Source organism: Ursus americanus, chromosome 1 (assembly GCF_024610735.1).
Source record: "Ursus americanus isolate L20-20 chromosome 1, mUrsAme1.1.p, whole genome shotgun sequence".
Taxonomy (NCBI): domain Eukaryota; kingdom Metazoa; phylum Chordata; class Mammalia; order Carnivora; family Ursidae; genus Ursus; species Ursus americanus.
Genome location: NC_142127.1, coordinates 2674932 through 2691736, shown reverse-complemented (window position 1 = coordinate 2691736; position 16805 = coordinate 2674932). Strand labels below are relative to the sequence as shown.

The following is a 16805-nucleotide window of genomic DNA, read 5'->3' as shown; positions in this document are numbered from 1 at the left end:
TGCTAAACCAGGATTATGTACCGGGAATAAACCCCACTTTGTCATAATGTGTAGAATTCTTTTTATTCACTATTAGATTCAACTGGCTATTCTGTAGAGAATGTCTGCATTTACATTTATGAAAAATACTGATCTATAGTTTTCCTCCTGTATGATTTTTATGTGGTTTTGGTATTAGGGTAATGCTGGCTTCATAGAATGAATTAGGAAATAATCGCTATATGAGGTTTCTAGAGTAGTCAAATTCATTGAGACAGAAAGTAGAATGGTGCTTGTCACGGCTAAGGGAGGGAAGAATAGACAGTGTTTAATGGGTACAGAGTTTCAGTTAAAGAAGCTGAAAGGGTTCTGGAGATAGATGGTTGCACAACACTGTTAGTGTATTTAATGTCGAACAAGTGTACACTTAAAAATGTTAACTACACTGGAAGAAAAAAAATAAAGTTAAAACGGTCAATTTTATGTTAAGCATATTTTAACACCAAAACAAACAAAGAAAACTAGACCTGGAACCCAGTAGGTACTCAGTAAGTATATGATATCTAGTGGCCTGAATAAATGCATACTGAAGGATTATTTTTAAAATGCTAGGAGGGAATGCTATGGGAAGAAACAAGAATTAATGAGTGGGGGAGCACTGATGTAAAACAGAAATGTTTCAGGTAAATTAATTTATGCAGTGATAAAAGAAGGAATGTATCAACTGGAAAAGGGGAAGAGGGGAGATTCCAAGCAGAGGAAACAGCAATAGGAGTAAAAGGGTTTTGTTTCAATTGAGACAAAACTGACATATAACACTATTCATTTTAGGTGCACTTGAGTTTTTAAAAGTGGTTCATGGACAAGGTAGGTGTTAAGAGGGAGCAGCAGATGAAGAAGATGAAAACCTAAGTTCAGGGGTGCCTGGGTGGCTCAGTCGTTAACCGTCTGCCTTCGGCTCAGGGCGTGATCCCAGAGTCCTGGGATCGAGCCCCACATCGGGCTCCTCCGCTGGAAGCCTGCTTCTTCCTCTCCCACTCCCCCTGCTTGTGTTCCCTCTCTCGCTGGCTGTCTCTCTCTCTGTCAAATAAATAAATAAAATCTTAAAAATAAACCAAAAACCTAAGTCCATATATTGGAGCTGGATTCTGAAATTTGTGTTATGCCAACCTAGACATGCTAAAGACATGCTAAATCTATCAAATAATACAGGGAGCCTTACCTGGGGTCTATGGATACGTAAAAGGACAAAAGGATTTCAATGACACCCCCTACCTCCAGTTGCAAAAATTCTAATATGAATATTTACATTTTTTCTGGGAAAAGAGTATACAACTTTTTATCAGATACCCCACTAGTGTTGGAGAAATCTAAGTAAGAAAGTCTGAATTTTAGAAAGCTAAATTATCCTATGAAAGGTAACACAGGGATAAGAGGCCAGAAAACATTTAGCCAACTAGAATTCCAGGAAGAAGATGAGCATACTTTTTTACTAAAATCTTTCGCTAATTTTTTTTATATTCTTCATAAATTTTTATTAAAATCTGAAGTTTTTACCTATAGGAAACCAGATTCTAATGAACTGCCTTTCAGGATCTACCTTACATAATGTATTCAATGAGCTGCACAAAATTTTACTATGCAAAAATATACCCCATAAAAATTATCAAAAAGGGACAAATTAGTGATTTTAAATTCCCCTCATTACTCATGCTGAAGAATAACTCCTCTTAGTGCCTGGGTGGCTCAGTCAGTTGAGCATCTGACTCTTGGTTTTGGCTCAGGTCATGGTCTCACGGTCCTAGGATCAAGTCCCACACCAGGATGCACACTCAGCATGGACTCTGCCTGTCCCTCTCTCTCTCTCTCTCTCTCTCTCTCCCTCTGCCCCTCCCCCATGGGCTCTCACTCTCTCTCTAAAACAAATAAATAAAATCTAAAAAAAAAAAAAAAGGGAATGATTCCTTATCACTTACTGAGAAGCAACATCACTCAGAAAAGCAAAATCCAGGGGCATCTGGCTGGCTGTCGGTGGATAAGTGACTCTTGATCTCAAGGTTCAAGCCCAAAGTTGGGTATAGAGATTACTTAAAATAAAATCTTAAAAAAAAAAAAAAAAAACCCAGGGGTGCCTGGGTGGCTCACTCAGTTGGGTGTATGACTTCGGCTCAGGTCATGATCTCAGGGTCCTGGGATCGAGCCCCTCACTGGGCTCCCCACTCCGCAAGGAGTCTCCTTGTCCCTCTCCCTTCCTCCCCACCCCCACTTAGGCACTCACTCTCTCTAAAAAATAAAATCTTAAAAACAAAAGCAAAAACCATAATACGAGTGTTGATGTGAGTAAAACAACCATTCTCATATACTAACAGTGCACATACTTTGACCAGGCAATTCCACTTCCATGAATTTATCCCTACATATATGCAAACACACGTGCATAAGGTTATTCAATGAAGCACCTTTTGCAATAACCAAAGACAGGACACCGCACATGTCTATTAAGTAGAGGATTAAAGTAAACCATGAAACATACATACCATGATGCATATTATGCAACTATCATAAAGGAGGTAGTTCTACTTAGGATCTCCAAGATACACTTACTGTCAAGTCAAAAAAAGCAAAGTACAAAACAATGTATAGAATAATACTGTGTATGTGAAAAGCAACCAAAAAAGGAACATATACATATCTACAGTATATATATTCGCTACATATACCTCAAAATTACTTTGGAAGATTTTCTGTCTTCTGGGCTTTTTTTTTTTTTAGATTTTGTAGCTGTTAACAGGGATAGCTACTGGACAGATAAAAGGAGAAGACAATGCAGGAAAAGATCACTGTACATCCTCTTATACCTTTCACTTTTTTTAACTCATGCATATAGTATATAAACAAATGAGTGAATGCATAAAAACAAAATAACTTATAAAAGTAATGCTACTAACTACAGTGTTAGGAACATGATCAGACACAAAACTGGAAATGTCTACTCTGGGCACAAAACTGATGTAAAAAATATAACTGGAAATGAGCACTGTGGGTAGAAAATGTGGGTGAAAAATACTCTTCATTAATATCAACTGCAATTTGAGTACATGAAACATGAAGGAGGCACTGAGCAACACATTTGGGATATGTGGGTGGGATGGTGGGTGGGTGTGTTTATAAAACCTACCAAGAAATATTCTGCCAAATGCAGATTTAAAAGCTGAAAATCACTGCATTACTAAAACAAAACTACACCAAAGTCCTTACTGGTAAGCAATTCTGAAAAAAACTATATATAACAACTTCAGGACCACAAAACAATGTAATCTCTTAATTCCTGATGGAAGATTTTCCTATGTTAGGCTCTTCTAGGTATGTAACTGTTACAATTTTAGCTCTCACCCAAAGACAATGAACCAAAAACCCCTTCCAAGTTATACTATGAAATGCTCTGGGGTTTTTTGTAAAGGTGGAAAAAAGAACACTAAACTGGTATTCTGCCACTAACTATGTGACTACAAACAAATTTAATCTCTTCAATCCTGTTTATCTTCAAATTAAAAGGTCTAGATTTGATGACTTCAAGAAATAATTCTATAATCTCAAGATTACACAGGGAGCAGGTAAGAATTTTCCAAAGTTTCTTTCAGCTCATTTTTAACCTAGTTTAACAACTAAATTGAAGGTTAAAAACAAACACCTAAATTGAAGGTAAAAGCACTTAACAGAACAAGCAAAATAATTCCCAAAGCAACAATCTAAAGGGATGATCCTGAATATTTCAAGTTTGTCAATAGCAAGATGAAATGACAAGCTTTGAGTGCCTCTTGATTTTGGAACAGTAGTTCTCAGTTTCTACTTCTATTACCCATATTGGCCTAAAGCCTAACAAGTTCCTCAGTATTTGGCATATTATACAGTGTCTTTAATTACCCTATGACACATACTGTCTTAATTTGGTATTTCCCTCCAAAGCAGTCTGGATCTCAAAAATCCAGTGGTTGTTAAGGATACAACAAACTGAGAGCTAATCAAATATTAAAAATGAAGTTTAAAAAACTTCACCAATAAAATATATGTCCTTACCTCTCCTTTATAAAATAAAGGTTCAGGGTACCTGGGTGGCTCAGTCAGTTAAGCGTCTGCCTTCGGCTCAGGTCATGATCCCAGGGTCCTGGGATTGAGTACACCACCCCCACCCCCACCCCCCACCCCCACCCCCCCCCCCCCCCCCCGCACTGAGCTCCTGCTCTGTGGGGAGCCTGTTTCTCCCTCTGCCCCTCCCTCCTGCTCATGATCTCTCTCAAAAAAATTAAATCTTAAAATAAATTAAAATAAAATAAAAGGTTCCATACAACTTACGTAAAACTGCTTTTATTAGAACCAAAACTAAAGCTTACAGATTCTTTTTCTTTTTAAGATTTTGTTTATTTTAGAGAGAGACAGAGAGGTAGCAAGAGAGAGCAGAAGTGGAGAGGAGAGGGAGAAGCAGGCTCCCCATTGAGGAGAGAGCTCAATGTGGGGTTCAATCCCAGGACCCTGGGATCATGACCTGAGTCTATGGCAGATGCTTAACCAACTGAGCCACCTAGGTGCCCGTAGCTTACAGATTTCTAACCACAAAGTAAAACTCTCTATAACTTTCTAACCAAAAAGTCAAAGTCATATTCATATTTACAACCATGGACAACAACCCACATTCTTGGTTGGTAAATCAACTGTGTGACCAATTGCTAACTGCATTAAGTACAGCAAATATATATATTCATGACTATGGGTTAGACAAAGCCTTCTTTAGATATGACACCAAAGGGTGCCTGGCTGGCTCAGAAGCGGAGCATGCAACGCTTGATGATCTCCAGGTTGTGAGTTCGAGGCCCATGTTGGGTGTAGATTACTTAAAAATAAAATTAAAAAAAAAAAAAGATATGATACCAAAAGCACAACAAACCAAAGAAAAAACAGATAAACTGGACATCATCAAAATTACTTTTGTGCTTCAATGACACCATCAAGAAAGTGAAAAGACAATCCACAGAATGAGAGAAAATTTCTGCAAATCATAGATCTGATTAAGGGACTTGTAACATTTAGAATATACAGAGAACTCTTACAACTCAATAATAAAAAAACCACCCAATTTTTTAGATGGGCGAAGTACCTTAAAGATCTCTTAGAGAGAGAGTGTGCACATGCACAAGCAGGGGGAACGGCAGGCAGAGGGAGAACACAGACACTTTCATCACTCTAATCACTAGAAAATTCCAAGAGTTTTAGAAGCTCTGTGCCAGAAACTGGACAAAGACCAAATATATATTTCTTATTATAAATCACATTATCATGGGGTGGGCTTGAGGAAGGGGGAGCTCTGGATATGGAATGATTTCCCGGATATATTGTTAGGTAGAAAAAGAACAGGGGTCACACACACAAATGGGAAACATCAAACTTTAAAACTTTTGTGCAACAAAGGATACAATCAACAGAGTGAAAAGGCAATCTACAGAATGGGAAAAAATATTTGCAAATCACGTACCTGATAAAGGGTTAATATCCAGAATACATAACTCCTAAACTCAACAAAAAAAAAATCAAATAACCCAATTAAAACTGGGGCAAAGGACTTGAATAGACATTTGTCTGAAGGTGATATGATAGCCAACAAACATATGAAAAAATGCTCAATATCACTAATCATGAGATGAATGCAAATTAAAACCACAATGAGGGAGGCACCTGGGTGGCTCAGTTAAGCATCTGCCTTAGGCTCAGGTTATTTTCCTTATTAAAGATTTTATTTATTTATTTATTTATTTATTTATTTATTTATTTATTTAAGAGAGAGAGAGAGAGAGAGAGCATGAGTGCCAGCACAGACAGAGGGGAAGAGCAGAGGGAAAGGGAAAAGCAGACACCCCGCTGAGCAAGGGGAAGAGCAGAGGGAAAGGGAAAAGCAGACACCCCGCTGAGCAGGGAGCCCAACACCGGGCTCAATCCTAGGACCCCAGGACCATGACCTGAGCTGAAGGCAGACACTTAACTGACTGAGCCACGCAGGCGCCCCTCAGCTCGGGTTATTATCGCAGGGTCCTAGGACTGATCCCCACGTTGGGCTCCCTGCTCAGCAGGGAGTCTGCGGCTTCTTCTCCCTCTGCCCCTCCCCCTACTCATGCACTCCCGCACGGGCATTCTCTCAATAAATAAAATCTTAAAAAAAAAAAAAAAAACACAGAATGAGGTATCATCTTACACCTATCAGAATGACTACTCAAAGAAACAGGAAATAGGGGCGCCTGGGTGGCACAGCGGTTAAGCGTCTGCCTTCGGCTCAGGGCGTGATCCCGGCGTTACGGGATCGAGCCCCACATCAGGCTCCTCCGCTATGAGCCTGCTTCTTCCTCTCCCACTCCCCCTGCTTGTGTTCCCTCTCTCACTGGCTGTCTCTATCTCTGTCAAATAAATAAATAAAATCTTAAAAAAAAAAAAAAAGAAACAGGAAATAAGCGTTGGTGAGAATGTGGAGAAATTGGAACCCTTTTACACTATTAGTGTAAGACGGAATTACCACTATGGAAAATGGGATGAAGGCACCTCAAAAAATTAAAAAATAGACTACCATATGATCCAGTAATCCCACTTCTGAGTATATATCCAAAAGAATTGAAAACAGGATCTTGAACAGACTGGACACCCATGCTCATAGCAGCACTATGAGCCCTGGATGAATGGATAAACATAATGCGGTATACACATACAATGGAATATTGTTTAGCTGTCAAAGGAAGGAAATCCTGGCACATGCTACAACATGGATGAACCTTCCGGACATTATGGTAAGTGCAATAAGCCAGCCACAAAAAGAAATAATGCCTGATTTCAATTATATGAGATATCTGAAGTAATCAAACTCATAGAAACATAAAGTAGAACAGCGACTGCCAGGAGCTGGAGGAGGGAGAAATGGGGAGTTGTTCCGTGAGTACAGAGTTTCAGTTTTGCAAAATGAAAAAATTCTCAAATCTGTGGCACAAGTGAATGTACTTAACACTACTGCGCTGTACGCTTAAAAAATAGTTAAGATGATAATTTTTTTTTTACCACAATTTAAAAAAAGGTCACAAGTTTTTAGAAAGGGAAAATAAGAATACACACATACGGGGCGCCTGGGTGGCACAGCGGTTAAGTGTCTGCCTTCGGCTCAGGGCGTGATCCTAGCGTTATGGGATCGAGCCCCACATCAGGCTCTTCCGCTATGAGCCTGCTTCTTCCTCTCCCACTCCCCCTGCTTGTGTTCCCTCTCTCGCTGGCTATCTCTATCTCTGTCAAATAAATAAATAAAATCTTTAAAAAATAAAATAAAAAATAAAAAATAAAATAAAAAAAAAAAGAATACACACATACATACACTGGGTGAGTGAGAAGGGAGTGAAAGGCCTAGAGACTGAAGTATTCTTTCAATATAATCTTATATTTTAAACCATGTAAGTATTTAATATATAAAAAATTAAAACAAGCCTGGGTGGCTCAGTCAGTTAATAACGCGCCTGCCTTGGGCTCAGGTCATGATCCCAAAATCCTGGGATGGAGACCTGAATCGGGCTCCCTGCTCAGAAGGGAGTCTGCTTCTCCCTCTCTCACTACCCCTCCCCCCACTCATGCTCTCTGTCTCTCTTGCTCACACACTCTCTCTCTCTCAAATAAATAAATAATCTTAAAACAAAAAAGCATTATTTCAAGTTAACTCTGAACACAGTTCCCTGACTGTTCACCTTCAGTGGGATACATCCTAAGGAAAATAGGGACTGAAATCACCCGTACTCAGCAGGGTTGTTAGTAATAATACTGGCACTGTAAATTTAACTCTATTTTCTTTGTTGGAAATCCCAATAATAATGTTAACTGTGATTTAAATTTAAAATACCAATATAAAAAAAACAATATGGGGGGGCGCCTGGGTGGTTCAATCAGTTAAGCCTCCAACTCTTGATTTCAGCTCAGGTCATGATCTGAGGGTAATGAGATCAAGGCCCATATTGAGCTCCACACCCAGCTTAAGATTCTTTCAGGGTGCCTGGGTGGCTCAGTCAGTTAAGTGTCTGCCTTGGGCTCAGGTTGTGATCTCGGAGTCCTGGGATCAAGCCCCACTTTGGGCTCTCTGCTCAGCAGGGAGTCTGCTCCTCCCTCTCCCTCTCCCTCCGTGCACATGCAGGCTTGCTCTCTCTAATAAATAAAAAATCTTAAAAAAAAAAAAAAAAAGATTCCCTCTCTCCCTTTGCAGCTTGCCCCAGTGCACGCACACACACATGCATGCACACTTGCTCTTTCTTTAAAAATAAATAAATAAAAATAAAATAAAATAAAATACCAATATAGGGGCACCTAACTGGCTCAGTCAATGGTGTGTGCAATTCATCTCTGGGTTTTAGGCCCGCGCCCCACATTAGGTGTAGAAATTACTTAAAACTAAAATCTTCAAAAAATAAAAAGAGGGGCGCCTGTGTGGTGCAGTTGGTTAAGCATGTGAGTCTTGGTTTCAGCTCAGATTGTGATCTCAGAGTCATGGGATCAAGCCCCGCACTGGGCTCCATGCAAAGCATGGCATCCACTGAAGTTTCTCTCTCTCCCTCTTCCTCTGCTCTTCCCACCTCACACATGCTCTTTCTCTCTCAATAAATAAATAAATCTTTCTTAAAAATAAGTTAAATTAAATTAAAATAAAATACCAATATAAACTGATCATTTTTGAAAACACATTTCCTACCTTTGTCCACTAATGACTCTGACTAACATAATAAAAAAATTAAAATCTGTTGAGTATGTAATAATATCCCCTAAAATAAGAGAAAACAAAACTAGTGGACTTTACTCTTTAAAAATGTCACTTATGGGGATGCCTGGGTGGTTCAGTGAGTTAAGCATCTGCCTTCGGCTCAGATCATGATCCCAGGGTCCTCAGATCGAGTCCCTCATCGGGCTCCTTGTTCAGCAGGGAGCCTGCTTCTCCCTCTGCCTGCTCCCCCTGCCCGTGCTCTCTCTTTCTCCCTCTGACAAATAAACAAATAAAATCTTAAAAAAAAAAAAAAAAAAAGGTCATGAAAAGAAAAAGGCCAAAGAACTGGCCCTGATTAAAGACTAAAGAGATATGAGGGATGTGTTGGTAGCTCAGTAGGTTAAGCATCTGCCTTCAGTTCAGGTCATGATCCCAGAGTCCTGGGATCAAGCCCCAAATTCTGCTCTCTGCTCAGTGGAAAGCCTGCTTCTCCCTCTCCCTCTGCCTGCCACTCCCCCTGCTTGCACTCTCTCTCTCAAATATATAAATACAGTCTTTTAAAAAAGAATCTAGATTAAATCCTGAGTTAAAGAAAAAAAGGCACAAAATCTCTAAAGGATGTTAATGGGACAAGTGGAGAAATCTGAAGCCTAAATACAAGACCTGCATCAATGTTAAGCATGTAGAATTTGTTAACACTGTGGGCATTTAAAAGAATGGTATTCTGGGGTGCCTGGGTGGCTCAGTCAGTTAAGCGCCCAACTCTAGAGAGGCTTGATTAAATTTGGGCCAAATATGTTTGATACAGATACTTCATAGGTGATGACAGGGTGCTCTCAACTCAGGTCTTGAACTCAGGTCAGGGTCATGAGTTCAAGCCCCGCATTGGGCTTTAAAAAAAAAGAGAGAAAGAGAGAGAGAATGGTGTTCTTAGGGGAAAAGGTGCATGGCATCTGTGAATGACTCTAGATGGTTCAGAAAAAAATACACAGCATGGGAGAAAAGAAGGGACGGAGGGAAGGAGAGAAAAGCAAGTGTGACAAAATGTTAGTGAATAATGATGAAAACTATATGGGAGTTTTCTGTACTATCATTCCAGCACTCTGCAAATTTTTATTTGAGAATTTAGAAGTTTTGAGCACCTGGGTGGCTTAGTCGGTTAACCATCTGCCTTCAGCCCAGGTCATGATCTCAGGGTCTTGGGAGTTAGTCCCATATCAGTCTCCCAGCTCAGAGGAGAGTCTGCTACTCCCTCTGCCCGGCTCATGCTCCCTCTCGCTCTCTCTCTCTCTCCCAAAAATAAATAAATGAAATATTTTTTTAATTATAAAAAAAAACAAAAAACAAAATTTAAAAGTTTAAAACATGAAAAGGGGAAAGCTCTTTTTTACAGAAAACAGCTAATAAGCGTAAACAACAGAGTTAGAAAACCCCAATGAAATAAGTGACTAGGCCAACAATAATCAACCATTAGGTGAAAGGTACTTTTCCAATGAAGGAATCCGGTGGACACCACACTAAGCAAAGAAACTAGCATTGTAAAAAATGGGGCAAACAAACATCTGGTAGTTTCCACCACCTTATTTATGGACCCTCACCAGAAGGAGGAGAACCAGGCATTCTGTTGTTCGTGATATAAGGCAACATAAATTACATATCATCACCTATGAAGTATCTGTGCCAAACATACTTGACCCAAATTTAATCAAGCCTCTCTAGACCTAACTTCCACCTTACAGAAAATAAAAGGAATTAAAGAAACAAGTTAAATGACATTTTAAGCACTCAATCAGAAAATTCCAAATGTGGGGCACCTGAGCGGCGCAGTCGTTAAGCGTCTGCCTTCGGCTCAGGGCGTGATCCCGGTGTTCCGGGATTGAGCTCCACATCAGGCTCCTCCGCTAGGAGCCTGCTTCTTCCTCTCCCACTCCCCCTGCTTGTGTTCCCTCTCTCGCTGGCTGTCTCTATCTCTGTCAAAAAAATAAATAAAATCTTAAAAAAAAAAAAAAGAAAGAAAATTCCAAATGTGGAACATTCCTTACAAAAATCAATGCCAGGGGCACCTGGGTGGCTCAACTGGTTAAGCATCTGCCTTCAGCCCAGGTCATGATCCTATGGTCCTGGGATCGAGTCCCTCATCAGGCTTCCTGCTCAGCAGGGAGCCTGCTTCTCCCTCTCCTCCTGGCTTGTGTGCTCTCTCTCTCTCTCTAATAAATAAGTAAAATATTTTTTAAATAAATAAATAAATAATAAAAATAAATAAAAATTTAAAAATTAAAAGTCAATGCCAGAGACTTAATGCTAATTGCCTTAGGCATAATGATGGTACTGTGCTTTTAATACTGCCTTAGGTAGAGTCTGGTTTGAAATAAAAATGTATAAAGTGTGGAAGAATGACATTATTTTAAAGAGATGCATCCTGAGGTATTTAGGGGACAGACAGCATGATACATGCAATTTAATTTCAATTGATTGTTGAGGAGTGAGGTAGATAAATGGCTAGAGCAAAACGGTTAAATGTTAGTAACAGGTAAATCTAAATGGAAGGTAACAGGTGTTCATTCTTTCAACTTTTCTGGATGTTTGCAATTTCTTTTTTTTTTTTTTTTTTAAGATTTTATTTATTTGACAGAGAGAGAGACACAGCAAGAGAGGGGAGTGGGAGAGGGAGAAGCAGGCCTCCCGCTGAGCAGGGAGCCCGACGCGGGGCTCTGATTCCAGGACCCAGAGATCATGACCTGAACCGAAGGCAGATGCTTAACGACTGAGCCACCCAGGTGCCCCTGGATGTTTGCGATTTCTCGTTACATATAAAGATGGGGGAAAAGTTACCAGAATATTCCACATACAAAAAAGGGGAAATTGCTCCTTAAAAGTATCTTACTAAGTGGGACAATGAATAGAGCAGGTGCCTATAACAAACTCAGCCTCAGCACAGTTCTGCACTTATCATCCAAGGACCTACTCAAAATGGGTAAGGCGTAGTGCCAAGTTCTACAGGACACAAAGTAACAGAAGGTAGTCACACAGACCCTAGGCTAACTGGAGAAAGGAGTTTAAATAAAGTCACTGAGGACCTCGTTAATGGGATGAGATTTACCTGGATTTTGAGGAACGGATAGGATATGAATGGTCTGATAGGAGGCAGGCAGGCAGGCAAAGAGGTCTTAAGTAAAGGCCAAGGAGAAGAAATAAAGCAGATCTGTGTGAAAACGGATCCCAGTGTCATGAGAAAAGTTTCTGTAGAAAACTCACCCTATCACTTCTCAATTTTTATAATGCCTAGGCTTTATGAATACAAAAATTAAGGCAATGAAGCATCTGCCTTCAAAGAGTTCACAAAAGAGTGGAGAAGATACACAATCAAAATGCATTAAGTAGAGATATGCACAAAATCCTTTAATAACACAGAGAAAGGAACAGTTTAGCAGAGGAATGAGACTGTAAGTCTTTAACAAAGATATCTGAGTTAAACTTTAAAAACTGAAAAGGGGGAGGGGAGGCAAAATAGGTGAAGGTGGTCAAAGGTAAAAACTTCCAGTTATAAAAAAATAAGTCATGGGGATGTAATGTACAGCATGGTGACTATAGCTAATAATACTATATTGCATATATGAAAGTTGCTGAGAGTACATCTTAAAAGTTATCACAAGAAAAAAAAATGTGACTATGGAGGCAGATGTTAACTACACTTACCTAAGTGATCACCTTACAATATATACAAATACTAAATCATTATGTTGTATACCTCGAACTAATATCATGTTACATGTCAATTACACCTCAAAAAAAAAAAATCCTGAAAATGACTTAGCCAATTAAATTCAAGTCACAGAAAGAAAAATGCCAAAATGTACTAAATGCCTACTACGTATCACTGTCTTTCACTTTTGAGTAACTATTATAATAATTAGCATTTTTATATGTAAGGAAACGGAAGTTCAGAGTTTAATTAACTAACCCAGTATAAAAAAGCTGGCTAGGGGCACCTGGGTGGCTCAGTCCGGTTAAGCGTCTGCCTTCGGCTCAGGTCATGATCCCAGGGTACTGGGATCAAGCCCCAGGTCCTCCTCCCTGCTCAGTGGGGAGCCTGCTTTTCCCTCTCCCTCTGCTGCTTCCCCTGCTTGTGCTCATGTGCACATTCCCTCTCTCTCTCTGTCGAATAAATAAATAAAATTAAAAAAAAAAAAAAGCTGACTAGTGGTGAACCTGGCATTCAAACCTAGGTGTATCTGTTGCCGAAAGCCATGCCCTTTTCAATACTAACCAGCTCTGAGAATTTATAAGCACTCAAATTAGACTATAAGGCACAAAACAAACATTATGAAGTCAGTCCCCCACCAGAAAATACTACATAAAATGTTCAAGGACCAGAAAGGAGGGGAGTAATGTGGATAAAATTTTCCAACATGCTTAAGAGCTTCTGTATCTAGGACTAATAGAAGTCTTTTGCAATGGGTCAGAAATGCTATCAACCACAGAGTGTGTTCAAGGAAAAAAGTTTTTAACCTACGTCACTGTCAAAGACAAAGATCAAATATCTTTCAGCATTAAAACCATGGTCTGGCAACTTATTTGTCACACGACATATTACAACAACAGAGAAACTTTCACCATTCCACCAAACAAAAAAACAAAAACAAAAAACAAAAACAAAACAAAATACAGATTAAAAAAAAAATCCTCTCACAAGCAAAAGTTTCAGGGGCGCCTGGGTGGTGCAATCGTTAAGCGTCTGCCTTCGGCTCAGGGCGTGATCCCAGCGTTCTGGGATCGAGCCCTACATCAGGCTTCTCCACTAAGAGCCTGCTTCTTTCTCTCCCATTCCCCCTGCTTGTGCTCCCTCTCTCGCTGGCTGTCTCTGTCAAATAAATAAATAAAATATTTTTAAAAAAAAGAAAAGAAAAGAAAAGAAAAGAAAAGAAAAGAAAAGAAAAGAAAAGAAAAGAAAAAAGAAAACTAGGAAAATCCAGAATCTTAAAACAACAAATCTGCAATGCTTAAACAAGTGTTAAGTTTGGGGGCGCCTGGGTGGCGCAGTCATTCAGCATCTGCCTTCGGCTCAGGGCGTGATCCCGGCATTCTGGGATCGAGCCCCACATCGGGCTTCTCCTCTGGGAGCCTGCTTCTTCCTCTCCCACTCCCCCTGCTTGTGTTCCCTCTCTCGCTGGCTGTCTCTATCAAATAAATAAATAAAAATCTTTAAAAACAAAAACAAGTGTTAAGTTTGACATTTAAGTAAATATACTTTGATAATGAAGATTTCTAATCTGCGGACTACGAACACTACTTTATCTAAAAACAGTCATAAAGGTCCTAATTTTTTGCTAAGCACTCTGAAAAGGATACCGTATGTATATTCGTCAGTGAAAGACTTTCACTTGTATTTCTGTCAATATATTTGTTGTAGTTTTAAAGCTTTACTATGGGGGTGCCTCAGTGGCTCAGTCTGTTCAGTGTCTTCCTTCCCTCTCTGCTCAGCGGGGAGTCTGCTTCTCCACCCCCCCAACCTCATGCTCTCTCTCTCAAATAAATAAAATCTTAAGAAAGAAAAGAAAGTAAGAAAAAAAGCAAACTTTACCATGACCTTACTTCCTTATTCAGAAATATGAAACAGTTTGAACTTCGGCAATAAATATCATGTTTTTCCCAAAGTAATGTGAAAAATATGGACTTACTACTTAGCAAAGAGAACTATGAATAAGCACCTTAACTGATTAGTAAAAGTGTAATTAAAGCTGTAGGTCAGGTTACAACTGTGATGGCAAAATCTGACCTTTTAATATTCTTCACCAACCAAAGAATGCAAGTTGTAATCAACATCATAGAGAAGGATTTATTTCTAACTAAATCATTGTGATACAAGGCCAACTTTCTACCAATACTCTTACCACGAGTACAGAAAGATAAAATTTTTCTGAAAATCTCAATAAAATAGGCTAAATAAGTAACTTCAAGCCTCTGCACAAACTCAAATCGATACAGTATTTTATCTTCTAGGCAAGGAGACCAATTTAAAAGTGCAAAAGTATCTTATGGTGATTACAGATGGGTGTCAAATGCAATTAAGATTAGGAAAAGAAAAATGCCACCATGGGAACAATTAACATGCTTCCTTTTAACTAACAGTCTCTAAAAGTTTTGTTTGAATTAAATAGATCTACCACTGCATCACGTTCACAGGCAAAAAATACTGCGTGCACTAGATCTCCAGAGTATACTTAAAAGTCAACTCAGCGCTCCCAAGAGGTATTCCTGAAACACGGGCTTTTTTGTTCATAGTCGAATGTCTTCCGAAGTTCCTGAACAGTAAATTTAACGTCCTCTGTGCAGAAATTACTTCAAAACACTGACACACTTTCTACAAGTAACTTTTCTGATCTGATTTAAACAGATCCAATTACGGAATTCCGTATCGACCCACCTTCCTCTTTCAACGGAAGGGCCACTAACCACAAGGGTTACAACAACCTAATATCAATATTTATTTTATTTTCTAAAAAAATAAAGTTTCCTAAGATCCTAAAATATCTGGTTGTCAGAGAGCAACTTAAAACCGGATATGTGGAGGGAGTTATTGAAGGGACACTGGCAGGTAGCATGATCTGAAGCAAACAAAATAGGAATGTAACGTTACCAGAAGAGGTTTTTGCTTGTCAAACTGTGGATTTATCCCTGTTACAAACACCAATTTCAAGCCAGGATAATATCGAAGCTAAACCTGCCTCTGTTTTACAGGTTTCGTATTAACTTCCCAAGAGTCCTTAAACCAAGCAGTCAAAGCCACATTCCATTCAACTCTCGGCTCAACCCCTTCCACTCCCGACCCAAAGCTCAAGTTTAACTCGTTTCCCTTCTCCAAACTTCACGTCTTATCCGTGGCCTACCCTACCTACGTCTTCTTGTCGCCACCGGTTCCCAGTCAGAAGCCTTAGTCCTACCGTGCCCTTCTCCCCCGGTCGGCCTCAAGCCTCTAGCTCCCCCCTCTAAAGCTCGAACTAGCCTCAAAGGGCCCTCGCGACGACGATACTCCCTGCTTTCCCAACCTGTCCCCAGGCGCCCCTCCAGGCCCCCAAAGCACGCAACGGCCGAGCTTGAAAATGGCGGAAAGTGCCGCCGCCTGCTGTAGGCGAGGGCTCCCGTGCCGCCGCTGCACTCACCCTCCGGCGCTGAGCAGAGCTCCCAATGAATGGTGAGCGAAGGGTTCGTCTTCACTGTCGGGAATGTCTCTCCCGCCTGGCCTCTTCCCTCCACCCCTCTCAATCCCTCTCCTCCAAAAGAGCAGCCGCCATCTTCCCCTACGAGCCACCGAGCGCACGCCCTGGCGTCATCACGCACCGTCGAACGTTATACGTCACGCGCGCCTGGGGCGCCTAGCTCCGTCGACCTCAATCTGCGCAGGTGCTTAGGTGAGGGGCGGGACTCGGCCAGATCCCCACGCGGCTTTAGTGCGCGCATCCTTTGTTCCCTCTGGGAAGAAGTTGGCGTTGCCTCCGGAGAAGGGTTGAGGCCCGGGCGATTTTACGTGCCCTCTTCACGCTGTGAGCTAAACTTAATGCTCTCAAAAATACCCCGTTTTTCAAAATTTGAATAAGGAACTTGTTAGGGGCGGTGTGGCAGTTACAGTGTGTGGCCAAGCCCACCCAGAGTGAAATTGTGAGCAAGGCAACTGGCCTTGTCAAATCTATGCTTGGGTGAAACTGGGGCTCCTGCCCGACCGTATTTTGAGCATTTAAATGAGAGCTCCTGGCTTCATCAAGCACGAAGTTGGATTTACATTACTCGATGCAAATCCCGCCCGTAGGTTATCTCCCTTCCTCACAATCAGACTGGTAAAAACTGAGCCCTACGGTACAACCACTTTGGAAAACTGTTTAACAGTGTTTGTTAGAGCAAAGTTTATACTCACCCTGCGACCCAGCAATTCCACTCCAATTGGAATGAGTGCATACATCTATCCATGGCTGTACAAGAGTGTTCATAGCAGCTTTGATCAGAGTAATCAATCACTGGTAACCCAAAGGTCCGTCAGTAGTTGTGCAGGTAAATGAATTGTATTGTGGTT

At 40.5% G+C, this 16805-nt stretch overlaps 1 protein-coding gene across 4 annotated transcripts in view; it reads right to left on the bottom strand.

The window, feature by feature from the left end:
- Positions 1-16070, bottom strand: part of WDR33 (WD repeat domain 33) — a 104689-nt gene extending 88619 nt beyond the window's left edge. For 3 of the 4 annotated variants that reach the window (XM_045777705.2, XM_045777707.2, XM_045777706.2), the window contains exon 1: positions 15901-16070. The gene's annotated coding sequence lies outside the window, so the exon portion shown is untranslated. Of the gene's footprint in view, positions 1-13430; positions 13602-15900 lie in introns of all 4 variants that reach the window. The other variant, XM_087870348.1, reaches the window with a different exon arrangement.
- Positions 16071-16805: the final 735 nt, after the last annotated feature.